The sequence below is a fragment of the Cryptomeria japonica genome, chromosome 9 (assembly GCF_030272615.1).
Source record: "Cryptomeria japonica chromosome 9, Sugi_1.0, whole genome shotgun sequence".
Classification (NCBI taxonomy): Eukaryota; Viridiplantae; Streptophyta; class Pinopsida; order Cupressales; family Cupressaceae; genus Cryptomeria; species Cryptomeria japonica.
The window spans coordinates 422214180-422236995 of NC_081413.1; positions in this window are offsets into that span (position 1 = coordinate 422214180).

A 22816-nucleotide genomic window follows, 5' to 3' on the forward strand; every position below is an offset into this window, starting at 1 on the left:
CATTTTGTAAGTCAGTGAGACTTCCCATTCTATATTTGAGCAGTGAGCTCTAGGCACTTGGCCTTCCTGCATGTGCAGGCCCCTCTTGTACCAGCAATATTTTCTTATGGCCAGTAAGTGAATATTGTGGGTCACAAATCCCACCGAGATTTTTCCCACATCGGGTTTCCTCATTAAAATATTGTGTTATGGTGTTTTTTTCATGTGGTTGCTTTTGTCTCTATTTATTGCATTACTTTCTATTTATCGGTACACAGTATTAATATGCTTCACATGTTTTAAGTTAAGAAAATCTTACAACCAGTTAGATACTGATTCACCCCCCCTCTCAGTATCTGTGGGAATCCTAACAATTAAGGCCTCTGTGGAAGAGGTTCTTGTTTGGCTAGGACTATATAATCTCCCTAGGGAGTATTGGAATGAGGAAATCCTCTAAATGATTGGGAATAAATTAGGGTTCTATCTCAAAAAGGATGAAGCTATTCAAAAGGAAGATTTTAGCTTGTACGCAAGAATTTGTGTTAGCTAGAAGCCTCATGGATAGAAATTAATACAAATGCGGGTTGCTGGTGTTGGCATTACACACTCAGATGAGAATGGTTGATGTTGTCATTAATGGAAACCAGCTGGTAACAGGGCTCTACAAGATTCTATTGATTATACCAGCAACATACTTCACATGCTGACACCGACGGCTACTCAAAGTTCATTCACACCAGCATCTAGTTTACACTGGCTATGAATCATACCGACACCTAGGCCGACATAAGATAAAGTTTTGTTTATGCAGATTATATTGTAATGCAATTAATTATTTGTAGCCGACATGATGTATTGTAAAGACTCATATATGTATGAGATCTTATAGGTCATTTTGTAGGAAATGATTATGTAATTAGGTAATGAATATGAGAGTGAATATCTATATATGCATTTTGATGTAAATATTTTATGAGCAAATAAAAGCAAAGCAAAGCGAAGTAAGGTTTATGGAAGAGGTATTTGACAGAGCTTAAATTGGTACTGAATCTAGCATTGCAGATGCTATTTTGAGTAATACATTATCATTGGATTTAATCATCCAATTTTGTAGTCAGTGAGATTCCAGTTTTGTTGTTGAGCAGTGAGCTTTAGGCTGTTGGCCTTCCTACATGTGCAGGCCCCTATTGTATGCATAATATTTATTCATATTGGCCAGTGAGTAAATATTGTGGGTCATAAATCCCACCGAGGTTTTTCCCCTACCGGGTTTCCTTGCCGAAAATATCTTGTGTTATGGTATGCATTGATGTTGTCTCTCTTATTTCTCTTTACTGCATATTACTTGTTTACCGGTATATTCATTTAGGTTATAAAGCTGCAAAAAAGTTTAAATCCGTTGTTAACTGGTTAGATTCACGCCCCCCTCTCAGTGTCTTTGGGACTGATCTAGTATCTAACAACTGGTTGCAATAGATTAAGGTTGATGACCATCTGGAAAAATGCTCAGTTTGTAACAAGGATGGACATTCGAAGGAGGTCTGTTTGATAGGTCCTAAGGGAAAGTTAGTTGATTTCTCATTGGAAGTTAGAGTGGAACAACTCACTGAGGTAAATAAGGCATCTGGTTAGTCTCATACTCAGGAAGTTGGGGCTTCACCCTTTGTGGAGCCAGAGAAGGGGGACTGTGGACCTATTGTAGGGAAAATAAAAATGGATGACAAGATAGGAGGGATACATTTAGCAAATCAGCTGGATGCCACACAGTTAGTGGAAGAAGTTCTAAATAAGGTTGAAGCTACTATTAATATTATTGATGCGAGTATTGAAGGCTCCCAGAAGGTTAGACAATAGATTGTAATCAGATACATGAACAAGAGCAATGTGTTAACTTGATTAATGAAATAGGGACAGGTTCTGGTGAAGGGGGAGATGATACTATTTGGGAAGATGAGGATGAAGACTAGGGAGATTTTGATGAAGAGGAAATTTTGGAGTGCTGGACCATTCAACAATCCGATTCTCAAATTAATAAAGCTTCTATTGGTGAAAAGAAATCTAGGGGACGAAAGCCTAATAGAATCTAGATTGTGATGGATGGGAATGCTAAAGGTCAATCCAAACTTTCAGTAGGGAAGGGAGGTCCCCTTCCTGAAGGAAAATGAAACTTCTTAGATGGAATATCAGGGGCTGCAATGCCCCTGACAAGCGACGTCTGATCAAGTGAGGGCTTGATCAGATAAAACTGAATCTCATTTTCCTACAAGAATCTAAGCTTGGCTTGGAGGAGGTTGTTGGGTGGCTCAGTACCTGGAGGTCTTGGGTAGGTATTTTATTGAGTGCTATGGGTTCTTCAAGTGGGCTTGGTATTATTTGGAACCTTGCTCTCATTCAGTTGGAGGAACTAATAAATTTGCAGTCATGGCAATTGTGCAAAGTCCATTCATTTGGTATTAGTTGTGACTTCTTTATGATTAACGTCTATGGGCCAACACAAGATAATCTACAACTGGAAATATGGAAACAAATGTCAGTGATTTTGAGCAACTTGTCTCAATATTTGGTGGTGCTTGGGGGTGATTTCAATGCTATTTTGGAATCTGAAGATAGGAAAAGGAGGTAAGGTGGGTGTCACTACCTCACAAATGGGGTTTCAAAACTTTGTTTCAGGCAATCGTTTGCGGGAAGTCAAGAGTAACAAAGGGACCTTCACTTGGTAAAATCAAAGGATTGGTAGGGAGCACATAGTGAGGAAGTTAGAAAGTTATTTTTTTGGTGGTAATTGGGCTTCTAAACCCCTTCTTTTCGTAGCTAGGGTTTTTTCGATGGTTACTTCTGACCATTTCTCTATTGAGCTTTTGATTTGTCTAGATAGTGCTCTGATAAGATGTCCCTTTAAATTTGAAAATATGTAGCTACACAACTCCATGTTGAAAGAATTAGTAAATTCCTGGTGGTTGGATGCTCCAATGATCAATGGATTGTGGGCCTTTAAGGTTTTTAAAAAACTATAGTATCTCAAAGGCAAGCTAAAGGAATGGAACAAGGTTAAATTTGGGAATATTTTAGTGAATATAAGTACTGTTGAAGAGCTTAAGGATCTAGATTCGACTATAATGGACCAAGGAATGACATTGGAAGCTTCAAACAAGGAAAAGGCCCTCAAATCTAAGTACAATGAAATTCTGGCTAGAGAAGAGGTGTACTGGAAACAAAAGTCTAGAGAAGGTTGGTTAAAGGAAGGTAACATAAACACAAAGTTTTTTCATAACTCTGTCAAGGTCAGGAGATCTTGGAACAAGGTGGCTTCTATCAAGGACATGGCAAATGTTGTTTTGGATAACTTGGAGGACATCAACAAAGAAGTGGTGGATTTTTTCATGGAGCTACATTCAATTAATCATATTTTTGATTCTCAGCGCTAAGATACTCTCCAAGATAATATTCCAAAGGTTATTTCTGAGAATCATAATCAATTCCTATGCAAAACCATTTTGTTTGAAGAGGTAAGACAGACTATTTTTTTGATGGTGGGTGACAAGGCCCCTAGACCGGATGGGTTCCCTGCTTTTTTATCAATTATTTTGGGTTGTGGTAGGTCATGATGTCTGGCAGGTGGTGGAAGAGGTGAGAGTTAATGTCAAGGTTGAACAAGAACTAAATTGTACCTTTCTTTCTTTAATCCCCAAAGTTGAGAAACCAACCTCCTTTGGGGATTTCAGACCTATTTCTCTCTACAATGTGTTATATAAGGTGATTGCCAAAGTTATTATGAACAAACTGAAACCTCTTCTAGAGTTCATCATCTCTAAGGAACAAAGTGGCTTTGTCTCGAGTAGATCTATTGTGGAAGGTATTATTATAGCTCATGAAGCTATTCATTCTATTAAAAAAGAAAAGGTTGAGCGGATGTTAATCAAATTGGACATCAGGAAAGCTTATGACATGGTGGACCATGATTTCATTTTTCCTATCCTTGAGAGGTTTGGTTTCTCTTCCCACTGGATAAATTGGGTGAAGGCATGTATTGATGGGTCGTGTATTTTTGTTTTAGTCAATGGAAGCCCACAAGAATTTTTCCAAGCTTCTCGTGGCCTAAGGTAGGGGGATCCTCTCTCCCTCTTTCTCTTCATTATATTGGCTGTGGCTCTTGGTAGATATATTCAATAGTTGAGATGAGAGAGCAAGTGGAAAGGTGTTCTTGTTGCTAAAGGTGTTGATATGTCACTCATCAACAATTTGTAGATGATACAATCCTTTTTGGGGATGCCTCGTTAAAGAAAAATTATCTTATAAAAAAAACTCTCAATGTTTTTTGTGAAGCGTCCGGGCAGGAGGTGAACTGGAATAAATCTAACATTTTCTTCTTTAATACTGATCTGAGAAAGCAAAGAGAAATAGTTAAGATTCTGGGTGTCAAAGCTGGCTCACTCCCGCAGAAATTCCTGGGAACACCTTTGTTTGGGGGACCAAATAGAACAAATATGTGGTAGAGATTATTTGATAGCTGTGTTAACAAGTTAGAAGGATGGAAGTGTAAACGACTCACCTTGGCTGGCAGGTTGTTGTTGCTTAAATCGGTCTTATCTACAATGTCGGTTTACTCCATGATGTGCTTTAAAGTACCGGTAAAAATAGAAAGAAGTATTAATCAATTCATGAGGAAATTCTTTTGGAATGGCAAGAGTGATCATGATAAAATTCCTCTAGTAGCATGGGATAAAGTGTGTCAACCATGATTGGTGAGAGGTGCATGTTTGAGAAAGTGGTGCTACTTGAATGAAGCTATGGGTGCTAAATTGATTTGGCAGATATATGAGAAACCCAATCACAAATAGGTCCAAATCCTGAAACACAAATATCTGGACTCATTAGATAGCGAGATAATTTTTACTATTTGTGGTCCTCCTAGAGGATCAACAATGTGGAAATTTTTGTTGTCATGCAAAAAAGTGATCACAGAACACATCACTTGGCAATTGGGGAATGGGGAGAAAGCTTATTTCTAGATAGATTCTTGGGATGACAAACCTGCCCTATCCACAAGGGGAGATGTAGCTCAAATCAAACAGACATTTGAGGTCATGTGGGGCACAAAAGTTAAGAATTACTTGTTCTTAGAATGGTGTAAGGGATTTGATGTTTGGCAGTAGAAAGATGTTGATGTGTTGCCATTATCTTCCCAACAAAAACTGAGTTTTTGCAATATTTTGGATGAGTGCTCTCCAGTTCTTGGCCTGAAAGATGATGTTATTAAATGATGTGGCCCAAAATCAGGAGTATACTCAGTCAAAATTGGCTATAATATTATTGAGAATGGAGAGATCCAACTAAATTGGCCTTCAAAGTTATGCTTGAGCTCTAAGTGTCTTCCCAAGGTTGGGGTTTTGCCTGGTTGGTTTTGAGAAAAGGAGGAATCACTGGATCAATTATTGTTACAATGTGATTTGGCTCAAGGTGTATGCAAATTCTTACTACGAAAACTGGGGTGGCAAACCCCTCTTCCAGATAACATATCTGATCACTTTAAAAGTTGTTTTTTGGAGAATAGAAAGTCAGCCTTGTCATGTGTATGGACGGTCTCACCCTCCATTGTTGTTTGGGAACTTTGGAAAGAAAGAAATAGGAGATTTTTTTAGAATAAAACAGAAGTGCTTGATAGAGTTTGTGACAGGGTGGAGAGGGCTATTTTTGAAGTGGTCTCTACAATGACAATTAATCATAATTTTGTGCAATACCTGTATAGTTTGGGTGACCATTGCATTCAAGCTAGGTGGCCTCTTATTCATCTCAAACCTGTTCATGGGTTTCCTAGGGTTAATCCTGTGTGTATTTTTCCTGATACTGATGAAGTGAGTTGGTCAAAACCTGAGAGGGGCTAGGTGAAGATTAAATTTGATGGGGCCTCAAGGGGGAATCTGGGCACTTCAGGTGCGGGGTGCGTGGCCTGTGATGATGATGAGAAGATTCTCTTCACAAGCGCTAAAAGATTAAAGGATGGAACTAATAATGAAGTGGAGGTTCAAATGACATTGCTAGCTACTGACTTGGCAGTGAACATGAAGGCTATGAAAGTCCACTTGGAGGGGGATTCCCAAGTCATTATTAATGCTCTTATGAAAGGTGACACCCTGTGTTGGAAATTGAATAATTTCATAAATATTATTTGTGCAAAATTAAAATCCTTCCAAGACTTCTATATTTCCCATGTTAAACAAAGTGGGAATGCCATTGTTGACGACCTGTCCAACATGACGTGTGAGCTCTCCAAAGGTGAGGTGGTGGGATAGTAATGATAACATTGTGCGATGGAGTTAAGACAACTTGCCAAGTACAATACTTTTGCAAATTTGATGTGTGCAACTTGCAGCCTTCTTTTTATCCAAAGCGCTAAATCTAGTTCATGTTTATGGACGATTAATGCAGAATGTTTTCTAAAATGGTGGCGGTTGTGGAGCGTGCCTTCTTTATTTCTAAAATTGGTATCTTCGCTCATTCAATGTGTCTATTGACAAAGTTTGGTGGGGAAGATTACATTTTTTTTTGCAGAGCTTGATAGTTTGAGGGGCCACCAACATGGAAGAAAAATTTACTCTGAAATCTTCGAAGCTAATGTCAGCTTTTTGGGGTCCTGTTCGCATGAAGAGGCTTGAGAATATGTTTTTGGCAAAGGACCCTCTGTTCTTGAAAGTAGTTCAACTGGTTCTTGGCAAGGAGGTGGCGGTAATTGGCCATAGATATCGTTCGAGAGTTGATATCTATTCTCTCATCATGGCTTGGGGATTGGACTTGGGTCATTCATGTGAGGAGGTTAAGAAGGTGATGAGGAAGATTGTTCAGAGTGCATATCTGTTAAACTTGGAGTCTCTATTAGAGTGGGTTGTTTCGGGTTGGGGCTTCAATGTCTCTGAAGGCATTCCAAAGAACAATGTTGAGCTCTGAGATAGACACTCATGAATTCCATTTCTGGAACACCATGAGGAGGTCAAAACCTAGTTCCAAGATGATGCGAGGCAAGGGTGAGAGGGTTTGGAAGTCTATGTTTAGATAATGGAGCTAGAAGAAATTATCAGACATGCAGGTGAGGAGACTAGGATGGTGGGCGAGGTGCGAAGAAGGAGGCCGATCACCAAACGACTCTCTGCAGAGTTGGCAAGACAAGTCGAATAGGGCAGGGCAGTGGGTGGTTCGAATAGGTTGAAGGATGCTCCGTGCTCATATAATGTTGTTGATGACTGAAGAATTAGGGTGAACAATGGTACCCCTTGGTACACAATCTTTTGTTTCTTTTTTCTAATGAACAGTTTATGCCATTTTGGCATGTTGTAATTGAACTTACATTTTATAGTGAGGATGGGGGAGGATTTTTTGTGTTTCTATTTGATGATTAGCATGGTTTTGATAGGGTGGTTTGGAGTTCAGATGCCTGTTTTGGGTGGATGATAGTTTAGCATGTACTATCTTTTATCTTAATAACATTATAAAATTACGATAAAAAAAAGGACAACTAAATCATCATTTTATAATTTCATCAATATAAAATAATATCACTTATTATGGTATCATAATTAATATCAAGCTAATAATTATAAGCACTATCAAACTACAATTCTATTTATCCAAATTACAAAGAAAAACTAAATTGTATCCCCTAAATAAAATTTTATCAATACATAAACCTCTTAAAAAAATAAAATAATTAAATACATATTATTGTAAATACTCTTAAATAAATAGACCATGTGTATGCACACATTAAATAAATTTTAGTAGAAAAACTAATTTATAATTAAAAAATCTATCTTTATATAATTAGGATAATTTTCAAAGTAATAAGTAAAAATAAGGAATCAAGATTTTATAAAATTTAGTAAATTATTTAAATATTTATTAAATACAACTTTTCATATCTCAAGAATTCATATTAGATTTATATATAAATTATTCATTGTCATATTATTTAAATTTTAAAACTCAAATCATAGCCTTGAGATTTGAATTTTTTTTTCTTTTTTTAATATGTTAATTAATCTACTCATAAATTTACAACAATTTTATGATTCAACATAAGTTATTTTAATATCTTATTTTTATTAATATTCGAGTTTCATTATTTCTTATTAATCATAATAGATTATTACTTTGTTATTATTATATTATCATTATTAAAAAAATTAATTATAATTTTGAATCTAGATAATATTAATTTAGTTTGATTTGGTTTTTCAATAAGAATACATAAAAACATATTATAATTTTAAACATGAACATAATTATATTTTAAAATAAATTAAGTTTAAAAAATTAAAATCATAATTATAATAAAACATTTTAAAAATTATATTAAGATTGTTAAAATTTAAATTTTAACTTTTATAGTAAAAACTATAAATAAAATAAAACTTAAATTTAAAAAAGAAAATTTATTAAAAAATCATTTCTAATTTATAATGTATAAATATTAATTTTATTTGATGTGATTTTAAAATTTAACTTTTTAGCAATACATATAATTTAATTTAAAATAAGAAAAAATATTCATTTTATTGAATTTTGAATATGAAAGTGAAAATGCAAATAGTAAGTGGTTCAACATAAAATAAATTAAAGTTAATTAGTCAAATAGTCTTCATATTAATCTATATTAATTAACCTAAATCTAATAGTTATTAAAATTACCCTTCATAATAATTAATGAACCTAAATAATTAAATTTATCTTTGATCTTAATCTTAATTCTAATTTATAATCTCTAGTCTTCATAAAATTAAATTTTAAATATAATAAAAAATAAAATCTAAAATCTAAGCAGTAATTCAACACAATCAATAATACAAACATCTTAAAAAGAAATAACAAACTTCATTTTTACCATACATTAAATTTTGTCATTCCCTTCTTTTTTAATTCCACCTATTTCAAATTAATATTTTTAATCTCTATTAACTCAATTCTCTATATGTCTAAAATTAAATATTCTTTTGATTTATTTTGTTTTTTTTATAATAGAATAGATATTTTGAAAGGTATTTTTTTATTACAAAAATTCCCCCTTACATTTAAAGCCTAAAGATAAGATAGTTATTAAAATTACCCTTCTTTAAATTAAATATATATATATATATATATATATATATATATATATATATATATATATATATATATATATATATATATATATATATATATATATATATATATATATATATATATATATATATATATATATATTTGGCAAGGTGGCAATGCTACTTGATATATTTTATTAATAATATATAATTTTTACAATATATTTAAAAACTGGTTTAAACTGAGCTCCTAGAGAAAAGAACCAGCCAAAAAAACTCTAGTCATTGCTCATCAGCATGCCTATAGAAGAGAAGTAGTGAACAATCCTCTAGCCGGAGCTAGTTACAAAATAGAGATCAATAAAGGAGCATGCAAGCTCATTTACAAATAGGAGCATGCAAGCTCATTTTACAGAGTAGGAGCATGCAAGCTTATTTACAAAATAAGGACATGAAAAAGAAATAATGTAGGCTGCCCAGTGAATAAAGAAGATAGCTCCAAAAAGCAAGAGGACTAAACCAACATCGAAGGACTGATCCATCTTCATGGGATATCTTGAAGGCCCTGCAACAAAGAACTCTTGCAACCAAAATTGACATGCCCCTGCACCAAAAAACACCTACAACCAAAATATATATATACTATAGAATGCAGAAAATTTACAAGAAACACAAGGGTCCAAAACATAACTAACACCAACGACATGAGATCTGCGGTCCACCATTATAGACAAATTTATTAAATTGCATCAAATAGAATCATAACCTAACTAAAAGAAATTATTTACTCTATATTTTGTTTTTATCTAACATTGGTAAATAGGGGTCAAAAGAGTTTATAAAATTAATAGGCGGACCCAACTTGGAACTCTAATAGTGCTACATGTCTATTCCTACAATACAATTACAATAAATAACTTATATATATAAAGAAAGCCAAAAGATATGGAGGCTTTCATTTTTTAGTTTAATAAAGTTACATATATTATTTAAGCAGAGATACAAAACAAAAAGTCTCAATATATTTCAATTATATATATATAAGCTAGTAGCATCTGCAATGATAACAAAACAAAATTTAAATAGATAAACATTTATTTATAAGTGTGATAATTTATTTCTAATTAATTATTTAAATAAACTTTTAAGAATAAATTGTTTTCTAATTGAAATATTTTAACTTTAGTAAAATTATCTTAATATCTATAAATATTAGGTTAACTCAAAATTAAAATTGAAATGTAGCCATTATTAAATTTTAATCCTAATTTTACCAAAACTTTAGTGCTAATATAATAGTAGCTATTCTTAAATTATAACCCTAATTGTATAAGAACTTTAGTGTAAGGTTCCGTATGATTTGTTAGTTAGATTTAATTTTGCTTTAGTGTTAGGTTTAAAATTTCATTTAGTTATAAGTATATTAATCAAAATATTGGCTCTGTGAAATGGCTTGCAATATACGAAAAAATGTAGCCAAAAGCTTTGGTGTTTTTACTTTGATTCAGTTGTGGGATAATGCTCAAACAGGAAAAAGAATTACTGCAAACCGATTTGCTATCCTAGGTCGTCCTCCCTTAGCCTTTAGGGCTTCCACTCCAAAGAAAAACAATAGATGTTTCCTTTTAGTGAGAAACTCCCATGGGAGGGAACGACAACCTTAGGACTTGCTCCCTGATTCGAGATTGGAAGGGCAAACTACCAACAAATGGAAGGAGGTGAGAGGAAGAGATCTCAAAGGGCTATAAATGTGCAATATAGGAATGAGAAAGTTGGAAGAGCCAGGAATAGTATCAGACAAAAACTTGGGGACTGAATATGGATGGCTCCAATTACCTCTATAACTTCTGGTTACACCTTAGGAGCCAACTTGATTCCTCTGGGTATGAAGAGGAACCCTAAGATGGCCTCTAACCTCCCGCCCTTGATTTCCCAACCAAGGCACGAATCAAAATTAGGGTTTGTCCATAATCCCTCCATCTCTCACAAATATATGCCCCACCTACAACAAGTTGATCCTCTCAGGGGTAAGGTAAATCCCAAATTCTTGGGGAAACATTAGGACCATGAGCCCAAATATTTTTGTAACCATCAGATGAATCAACTTAATAGGGAATCTAGACCTAGAGAACACATTTGGAAAAATAGCTCTCATGGTAATCCTAGCCCGATCAACATTGATGGCCCTAATTTGGAGGTTAGAGATGAAATTTTCACCAAAAGATTAAGGGTTCGTTGCAAAAAATTTGGTATTTCTGCCAAGTGGTGTGGGAACGGGCAACCTATTGAAAAAATTGCCAATTGGTGGGAGATAGATTACATGGGCCAAGTAAGTATTATTTCTCTCAACAATAATTTTCTACTCATAGAATGCAAATAGGAAGCATTAAAACATGAATTATTATTTGGGGATCCTGTGTTTTATAAAGGCTACAATTTCATTTTCGTTGATTGGCATACAAATTTTAATCCCAGCTCTTATAAATTTAACAAGATGTCAAAGTGGATTATTTTTAAAAATCTTCTTGTTGAACTTATGCATTCTCAATTCCTTTTTTAAACTAGGAGACAAATTATGAGGTTTAATAGGTTTGGAAGAGACTTGGTCTCGCTCTAAAGATCTTAAAATGTTAGTAAAATTGGATACCAATTCAACTAAACTTAGTAACATAGATTTCATTATAGATAATATTAAATACTTCATCAAACCTAGATTTTACATGGGATCAATGTCTGATAACATTTCCTTCAGGATCAGGAATCCCCCTATTAAGAAGAACCCCCCACAAGCTCCTACATTTAGGAGCAATGATATTGATATATCTTCAATAAAGATAGGGGTGGCTTCATTGTTAGTGTTGCCCATTCTGGGTAGGTAAACGATGACAAACAACATAGTTCTCCAGCTAAGATTGAAGAAGGGGAGATTATAGAAAATAAACTATTTATTAATCCTTTTGAACCGGTGATCCCTGAGGTATGCAAAAAGGCAGAGCAGAATGCGGTGGTGGTATCCACTAAAGTAATGATGAACTATCCCTTTTCCTCTCAAGAAAATGTCGTTCCTGACAATCCCAGTCAAAACCAATCCCCTAAGATGACTTCTCCCTTGTTTTTGAGTACCCAGAAGGAAAGGTCCTGAAGCCCTCCTCAGGGTTCCAATACTGATCACAATGCACTTGCACCCATTCAGACAGTATTAGGGAATGTCATGACTCAAAGAGTGGGTGGTATTAGACGGTCCCACTAAAGGGATAAAGAGTAAAAGGGATGATGAGGTAATTTTTGAATAAATAACTCCAATACCTCTCCCCTTAAAAGCCTTGGAGGAAGTTAGGAAGGATAACATGTAATGCCCCACCAGGAAACCCCGAAGAGACTAAACTAAAACACTAGAAAAAGCATGTAAATAATTTTTTTCAAAAAAATTTAATAAACTAAATGATGCATTAAGATAAACATTACATTTAATCTACACAAACAAAAGACTTAACTTAAATTCCTAAAGGGTTTCCCAACACGGTTTACATAATTAAACTAAAAATTGCTTAAGGTTAATTAATCCACTTAAGATCAATTTAATCATAAAGACTCAATTACACTATACAATGATTGTTTCATACAATTGCATGTGATATCATTAACATTTCTATGTTTCATTCATGATGATACTTTCCATTACATTACATCAGTGATTCTAATAAAAGATATACATTTAACAATCTAATTCTCATCAATACATTTCTTTTACATTACAAGATCGAAATAATATTACATTACACTTAACCACTAAGTCTCCTAAGAACACATAATGTTTAAATTAAAATTACATCTTGCCATGAAGGCATACATAACAGATAATACAACTGACCATATAAGATCTGAGATTTACAAAGATGATCCAAGAAGACATATAGGATCAACTAGAAATACGAGATGCTCGAATCCAAAAAAGCAACTAGAACATCTGTGAAGCCAACTCCCGCAAGAAGGAACACACGCACCTGATGGAAAGTGACACTACCACCTGACCATGTGGCTCAAAAATAACCACCCCATCATGCTAGGAGATGGAAATAAGACCCACTAGAAAACTACAAGGTATGCACACATGGTCTAAACATGACATTGGGAATCTCACATAAAGCATATACTCACAAACATGACTCCACATCAAAACTCTAGGTGATATAAAAAAGGCTACAACTAGTGACCATAAGGGAAGAGTGTCATCACATATCTTGGAATGGTTATCCTAGCAGGCCTCCATAGGCCCTGGCCCTCATATTGGGTTATCCTGGTAGTCTCTCCCGAACCCCCAACTCCATCCAAGTCTCATGCAGACCCAAACAATCCTTTCATGAGGACAAGGTTGTTGGTTTTCTATTTCAGGCCTTCCCACTACATCCCGAGTCTGTACTAGCACTCAACCATGAGTGGGGTACAATTATCTTAATTAATGTTTTATCTACCCAAATCCCTAATATATTGTTAGGTTATCACTTACTTATCCAACTTTCGAGGGGTTATCCTGCCAACCCCTTTGGGCGCGACCCCTACTCGAAAGCCACTCTTCCTTATGACACTACACAAAATTTCCAAAAGAACTCCAAGGAAAAACTACCAAAACCAATTTACAAAAGGGAGTTCAAAACAACTGAGAAACACTTGGTCATACAAGCCCTTGCATAAAATTTTAACCAACTGGAAAAACATGGTCTACTCACGAGACACGACCAGAGGAAAAGACAATACAAAAAAAAGTCCAAATCCATTTATAACTAAAGGACTTGCAATATAACTTAAATACAAAAACAATCAGAAACGAAACAACACCATCATTTTGTGTAGGAGAAAAAGTGACACTAAGCAAACATGCCCTAATCTCACTTTCAACCACACACTTGTGGAATACGAAAGAGCCTAGAGGTATCACACAATTGGCTACTTCTTCTTGTGGAAGAGAGAGCCATGGGCTACCTATTAGGATTTCTATTCCTTTGTTGCAATTGAAAGATGAAATGATGCAAGTTCAATCCCTAACCCCAAAGTGCAAGTATGAACTAATAACAAGATTGTAGAATTGAACTTAAACAATGGAAAGCTGTAAACACAAGGACAAGACAAGAATGCAAATGCATACCCAGAGTTAAAATTTGAGTGAAAATGTTTGGGATGGGGGCGCGGGCACCACTGTCCTGATTCTGCCCCTGAAACTGCTCCGGAAACTGCTGTTTTGCACTCTGGAAAAAGCTGTCAAAAATGCTGAAAATGCTGTCTGACAGAGGGACCAGTGCGCCCAGCGCCCCTGTCCCAGGGACCAGGGCACCCAGTGCCCCTATCCTGGCAGGACCAGGGCACCCCACACCCCTGTCCTGGTCTTTTGCTCTGAAATTTGGTGGGAAGGTCGGTCTCAGTCTGCTTCTCCCGGATCTGTAACCTGCGGCGTCGTCCGAGTCCCGAAACCTGCACTTATATCTGAAAAGGTGTTTTGGGCGGCTATATAGGGTTTTTCCTTAGTCAAACCCCCACTTCGGTGATTTCCACCTCCATGAATAGCCAAGTTGTATTGTAAAATGTATTGTGTGTGCAGACCTAGTGTGTGTGCAAGGTCCTAAAATGCAAGAAAGCAAACTAGAGCAACCTAGAAAGTAAACCCTAATTGCTTGTAAATGATAATGTAGATGCTCTAAATCAAGATGCAAAGTGATCTAAAGCATAAATACAAATGATATAATGAGGCTTATGCAAAGACATGAAAACAACATGAAATCATACCCAACCCCAAGGGAGGGGTACAAGCCAATCTTCAGTCGGTAATCTCTTATTGCTCTTCAATGCCTTCAAAACCCTAAATGAATGAATGAAATTGATGAATGCTTGATGGATGGATGTTGAATTTTGTTGAAGTCTTCAAAGATTTTCTCTTTCGCTGCATATAAGGTCCCTGAAAGCCAAAATTCCGATCCTTTCAAATGAAGAAAGAGAGCTCTTATGTATGAAACCTTAGGTCGTAATTTCATCTTTTGGCCGACCTAGAGATTGAATCTCCCGCCAATTTCTTGGGGTTAAGATTTATTTTATGATTGGATTGCGCTCCTAAAATTTTGGGAAAAATGTCCGGGACCATGTGCACTCCGGGCGCCATGGTCCTCTCCGGGCGCCATGGTCTCGACAACTTTTCACCAAATTTTTAGGGCCGTCGGATATGATGATTTTAGAGAGAATCCCGAAGTTACAGGTGATTTCGAGATGTTTTGACCCCCGAAATCAAGCCCCCAAGTTCAAAATAGGACCTAATTAGGGTTTTTGATTAAATGACGTATTGGAAGAATAAAATGAAAAGGGCACACTTTAATGAAAGGGCCCAACTTTATGATATGGAAGATGATGAAATAGAACCTTTGAAAGGGCCCAACTTTATGATATGGAAGATGATGAAATAGAACCTTAGACCTAATTAATTTAATTAATTAAGTGCTAAAGGGGAAATGTAATGCAAAATGCAAAATGCGCCAAGGCGGGTGCTAAACTAGGTGTGAAATTGTACCACCCTAGCAAGTGCGTACAATTTACGACGCTACACATTTATTACAGAATAAATATTTATTTTCTCTCCTAATACACAATTGACCAAGTTTTCTAAATTTCTAAGTTCCAAAATAAATCATTTATTAACAATAATCTCACAAATTTAGTTAAAATATTCAAATCAATATTTTCTATATCCATTGAGAATTTCAAAACCATCTTAATCGCATTTGAACCATATACACAAGTATATATATATATATAATTATATATATGTATGTATGTATATATATATATCTATCTACACACACACATATATGTATGTATATATAGATATATATGTATATGTATATATATGTATAATTATATATATGTGTATATATATGATTTTTTTAATATATATATATATATATATATATATTATAAATCTGATATTTTTTCATAAATCATGAATCTCTATTTTCCTTATTTTTCCAAAATAATATATATATATATATTAATAATTTAATTAATAATAAAAGAAACTATTTAAAAAAAGAAAAAAACCAAAGCAAAGGGGAAGGGGGGCATGGGGACCACAGGTGGTCCACCCCACAACACGTGGCTCCTCACGGACTATGGGGAAGGGCTACATTGTGGCTCCCCATGACATGTGGGGAAACCACAACCAAGGCTATGGCTCCCCACAACTGTGGGGAAGCCACAGCTCCCCACGGGGACATCCTCCCAATCAAAATTAAAATAATTTAATTTTTAATTTTTTCTCCTCTTTTTAAAAAAAAACAATAACAACTTTAAAAAAAAAAAATGCCCAGAACTAATAAATTCACTAAGGGAATATTTAAACAATTTTTTAAAATAAAATTTTAACAGCATAACCCCTCCAATAGAAGTATAAATTAAAATTTTATTTCCCCCTTCTCTATGATGCAAACACAGAGAAGTAAAAAAATTACCAGACGAAAATTCAAAAACTAATAAACAACAAACCACCAAAATTTCCAGGCAAATAAGTTCTTCCCAAAGGCTAGCCCTAGGATGGGCATATTTTTTTTTTGGAAATTTAAGAAGTCTCAACCCAGCCCTAGGATGGGCATATTTTTTTTGGAAATTTAAGAAGTCTCAACCCAGATTTAAACAATCAATCATTTCCTGAGACTCAAATGGCAAAATTTAAAACAAACCAAACCAGAAATTTTCATTTACACAAACAAAATTACAACCCTTTTCCTCTTTCTTCAAAACTCTACAATAATTTACCCTTACTAACATAGCACACAACAACACATCAATTTATTCAATTACACTAAAATTCCAAAATAGAGGTGTGAAACTCCAACCTATAATTGCTTTCCTGGAAGAGAAGTTTGGAGATGAGCCCAAATCTTCTACCAGCAGAAACCCCTTCAACACAGGAAACCAGATTTTCCAAACAAACAAATTCTCTAGCTAAAACCACCTAAAAAATAGAGTCAAGAATTTTTTTTTCAAAATGTCCAGATGCATAATTTGGAAACATTTTCCAAATTATAAAGGATTTTTTTCTCCACAAATATCTTTTTTAGGTCAAATTCATTTTTTAATGAAAATTGAAAAATCTATTTCTTTTCTTTTCAAACATTATATTTGCATTTACCTATTTTTTAATTTGAATTCATTTTTCCTCACATACTAAAAAAAACAATTTAAACATTTAAAATACATAAAGGTAAAAATAACTTTATCCTTTTTTTATAAAAAAGAAAAAACAAATGAAAAAAACATAATATAAATTTCATTAATAATTCAACAATCAATCTTAACTAACCAATTAAAATAATTGATTAATCTATTTAACCACAAACATGCTCTTAATCATTTATTTTTAATTTAATTTCATAAACACAATATCCATTTATTATTAATAACCATAAGGTATTAATAAATAATTTCTCATTAAAAATCATAAGAAGACAATAATTTAAATTCACAAACGCATAACGCGCAACTCAACTATAAAGTGAAAAATTGGATCCTAGTGGTTCCCCACCTAGGAGAGAAAGGAAACCACTAGGATGATTTTCACTTTGGAGATACTTTACATTCAAAAGAGGGGTTGAATCCACTAGATCCAAATCCAAGGGGAATAAGGATGTGAATGCTAAGTGAATTGCAAGTGTTAGAATGCGATTTACCCTCTGTTGTAAATAGATATGTTGGCTTGTTGACTATGCAGAAAATGAAGATAAAATGGATGAAATAAGGAGCTATCGATTTTGGATTGCATTGTAACTTTGGATCTGAGATATTTTGACTGATACAAATCTTCCTTGTAAATTTGTAGAAAATTTGTCATGACTGGGTTGAAGCTGCACTCAGTCCTCCGAAAAATCCGCGCATAGAAAAGGGTTTTTCCGTCTCTGAAAATGAAGCCTAAACCTGCAATTACTACTTAGCATCTGAAACCTACACATAGAAATGAGAGGAAGAAGGGTTGTGGATAGGGACTTGCCGTAGTCAAACCCCAGTTGAGGAATCAACCTTGAAAGAAAGTAATTGCAAATGCTTAAATGTGAATAATAGAAATGTATACCTTGTAGATCTGCAAGTTGTTGATGATGGTTGCTTTTCTTCTTGAATGTAATCACAAGTGTTGCATGAAATGACATGTAACATGACAAAACCCTAACACACACATGCTTGCAAATGAATGTTGTAATGTTTCTCTAATTAATGAATAAAGAAGACTTGAAGAATGCTTGAATGCTTGAACACTTGAACGCTTGATGACAATAATGAAGACCTCTTTCTTGTTCACCTCTATCATCCTTCCTCTTCTTCTTCTTACCCGAATGAGAGAATTAAGCCCCCTTTTATACTTGCCTTGGAGGGTTAATTATCCCCTAATCAAAGGCCGACATAGGGAGTGTCGTGCCTGTGAAGTGTGTACATGTTATACCTGTAGCTGCAACACAAAACACTCAATAAATCATTACAAGCAATGGTTAGAAAATTAATCAACGAAAGATAAAACCATAGCTAATCGATCTATTGCCTCCTAGTAAATGCAAGTATGAATTTTGCTCTCAGATCTAGTTATGCAAATTCCAGTGACTTGACTACACTTAGATGGAGGATTTAAATGATGAAGATGCATGATCTAGCAATGATAGCATGATTGAGCTACATGATTTCATGATTATTCTAGAAACTATGCTAGAATGAATGCAATTAAGCTAAAATTGAATATGATAACAAAGCTAAGAATGATTTTCTAAGAGCTATATGCCTATAATAACAATGCTTGAATGAAAATGAGATGGGATCCTTTATGCTCCAAAATGGAGTCTATTTATAGGATTTCCAAGGCTAGGGGTGAGGTGACATGAATCAATGGTCAAGATTGATTTGAAGATATCAATGATTAAATTGGATGAGGCTAGCAAAGGGGTTGGATTAAAGAGAACATCTGTCATCTCTATGGTGACAAGTGTCAAGAGGCTTCTAGAAGAGGTTGGATGAAAGGGAACACTTAGTGACAAATGTCACAAAGATTCTAGAAGAGGTTAGATGAAAGGGAACACTTAGTGACAAGCGTCACAAAGATTTTCTCATGGGAGGGTAAAGTGTTCAAGGAAAGGGGACATGTGGGTAAATGGAATGGGTTAGGTTTAGGAATGGTTAGGTTAGGTGGTTAAAAGTTAGGATATTTGAATTTAAAAATTCAAATAAAAGGAAAAGGCTAATTAATTTCAACAACTCATAATTGATTTATTTTAATTAATCAGAAGATTAGAAGAAATGATTTTGATGGGGAAGAATTAATTAATTTGAATTAATTAATCAAAGGAGATATTGATTGTGAACTTATTAAATAAATCCTTAGATTTATTAATAAGTAGATGAAAGGGGAGGATTTAATCAAATTGTTGATGAATTCAATTAAATTGGGGAGGGAGATTAATTAAATAATTGCTTATTCAATTAATTATCTTCAGAGCATTTTTAGGTTTATACATTTTGCCCCTCTTTGAAGTGAGCTATGATGACGCATTGATTCAAAGAATAATCTCATTTTGATGATGATATTGGTTTGATAGGATGCCCCAACTCTTGATTGCTAAATTCCAATATGATGATGCCCCCTCGGGAGATCAATTGAGATAATTGATCTTTGAAGTTTTTGCGCAATTGATATCCTGATAGATTTGATTTAATTTTTGCAACCGTGGTTGATGAAAGTGTGAGTTCTTAAATTAGATTGATTTCTTAGATCGATAAGATTGATAAATCTCGATCAATTAGATTGATAAGATCGAGATTCAGTTTGGTTTTAGGAATGACACCTTCTGTATAAGACAAAGATGATCAAAGCGTCTGGTTTCAGGAAGGATTCATCCTATATAAGACATGATCAGAACGTCTGGTTTTAGGAAGGATACATCCTATATAAGACATGATAGATCGATTAGGTTTGGTTGATTGATTTGATTTGATAAGGTTGATTAGATAAAGAATTGACAGTTTGTTGATATCAAGTTGCTGAAATATTTGGATATGCTAATGTTGATTCTATTGAGAGAGATAGCATAAGATTTTTGCGAGGTCGACAATATCTAAGGATATATGAGTTATTCATTTGATTGCATATACACTTATGATAATAATTTGATGATTCCTGCGATAGATTTAACCTTGGATAAAAGGATCATGTGGGATCCCATGCAAGAATGAAATGCAAGCTAAAATGAAAAGCTATGACCAGACCAGTCACTGGATTATTGCGTTTTTGTCATCATTGAGATTTTGAAATGTGGGAAGTGAGTGCAAAAATTGATGGTATAATTAAACCATGATGACTTGAGCACTTCTTTCCTAGATTTTGATATAGCAAGTTAGCACAAGCATCGAGGTACAATTGAACTGAGATGACCCGAGTGTTGCTTGTGTAAAATAGGTATTATTAATCATTTTAATACACAGATTGGAAATGTCTTCAATGATACTCCAATGATCATGTCCCGAGACAAATTTGCACATTTAATGATTAATTTTTATACAATAGACAAGAAAAATATCATTTGCATTCCTTTCTCCTCTAGTCAAAGACATCTTGGAGTCACTCAAATATCATGATAGTGAAAAACAATATAGAAAAGTTGAACAATCATGTTAAAATCATCATCCAAAAGATATTATCCATTGAAAAGTGTGTGATGTGCTTAGATTGACTTCGTGATAGCTTGATAATTGATAGTTTGATATCATGTTCAATGTTGGATGTGTCTTAGTTTTTGCTTGATAAGAGTTGTCTAACTATTGTTCTACTTGTTTGATTAAGCTCAAAATGATCAAGAGTTTTCCCCCAACTAGGTGTAGGATTTTGCCCCAAGCCTAGAAACAAATTTGTTATGATATATCCAATGATCCAAACCATGGCAAGAAGCCACCTGGGATGTTTGCGTATGTACAAAGGCTTTATTATGATCAATGCTGATGGAAAATGAATGAATGCAAGCAGAAAAGATGCATGAACTAATAGATGGAAGAGCTAGTGGATAGATAGTCCCTATCTGCCAGGTTTTCACCATCTATTTTTATTGCACTTTTTCTCATATTTGATTTTTTTTTCACTTTTTTTTTTTCTATTTTTCCTTCTTTTTCAAACATAAAACTTTTTTAGATGCATGCTATTGATAGGTTCCTCAAGCTAATCTCCATCTTGTGTTGATAGCTGATATGCTCCTGACCCAAATATTGCTGTGACCACAAATGGACCTAACCAGTTTGGTTCAAACTTTCCTTTCTTTTCTCAATCTGCCTGGTGTAATACCCTAAAAATGGTCATCTAAACCATGGGCCCCTAATCTCGACAATACCACCAAGGTCCTAATCAAAGGCAATTAAATCAATCTCGAGCACATAATTAATTATTTAATCATCAACTGTCACATGGCAAGTCAATTACTCAATATTAATTAAATATTTATTTAATTAATTAATATCATTCCAAGAAAATCATTTTGAATCAATTATCCTATTTAATTTATTGAATATCCTTACATATTTAATTAATTAATAAATTTTCTATTTAATCATGCAAAAAAAAGAATTAATTTATTACAAAAGAGGAATTAATTACAAAGAAAGAGTTGAATTGAAAATAAAATAAAAGAATTGAATTAAGAGAGAAATCAAACTTGAGATATTATTTCTTTTTTTCTAAATTTAGAACTTGAAATCAGAAAAGCAAATTAAATGAATTGAATTATTCTCTAGAATTGGAGCTCAAAAATTTTCAAAAAAAGAAGTTTTTGATTAAAGTAAAAGTAGGTTTTGAAGGGGCCCCGAAACCCTTTACAAAAGGACCTTACAAGATAAAAGCATCAAGAAACCAGGATGAACAAACATTAGGAAAATCAGCAAAATAACTAGAAAAAACCAGCAAAAAATCAGTCAGACCCGACAAAAGGAACCAATTTATATTTTTCAAGGCATTAGCCAAGTTACTGCTAATCCCATACAGGTCTTTGATATTATCCCTAAGATTAGGGATATCCTTAGCAGAAGCAGCAACAACTTTCTTAACACTCGCTCTAGTTCTCTTTGCAGCTCCAACAGGTGTAGCTTCCCCACTTCCAATCTCAATTGCATCTTCATCCATGTCGAGGTCCACCACCGGTTTGGGAGAGTTGGAGTTATCGAGGAGCTTCGAAATATCCTCTAGGTTTTTTGTAACAACAGACAAGATATTTGGGATAATACCCAGCAGGTTTTTCATCGCCACTTTCCCTTCTTCTAGATAGTCAATCTGTGTTGCCATTTTTTTAAGTTTTTCCTCCATGTCTTGCTTCCATTGCTTCTGATCCCTGTCATCTTCCTTCCTTTTCTCATCCATCTATTTCCCATTTTTTTCTAGGTTCTTCAATAGTTCATATGTCCATCTGTCATAACCCAATCTAGCCTCAATGAGTTTTTTAAGGTTATCCAAGAATAAGCCTTCTCTAGTGTTTTCCTTATCCTCACTCAAACTATCCTTAACCGTATCCTTCTCAGGTTCCTTGTTCTTCTCCCTCTTAGAATTCAAATCTTTTTCCTTATTATCGTTATCATCCAAATCCACCATAGGTTGGCTGTTGTCGTTGCCTAAGCTAGCACTGTGAATTGGGATATCATTGTCGGACTCATTCTCATCTTCTTCATCCTTTGCACCCACATCCTCATCTTTCCAAATATCCTCACCCTCTGACTCATCTATT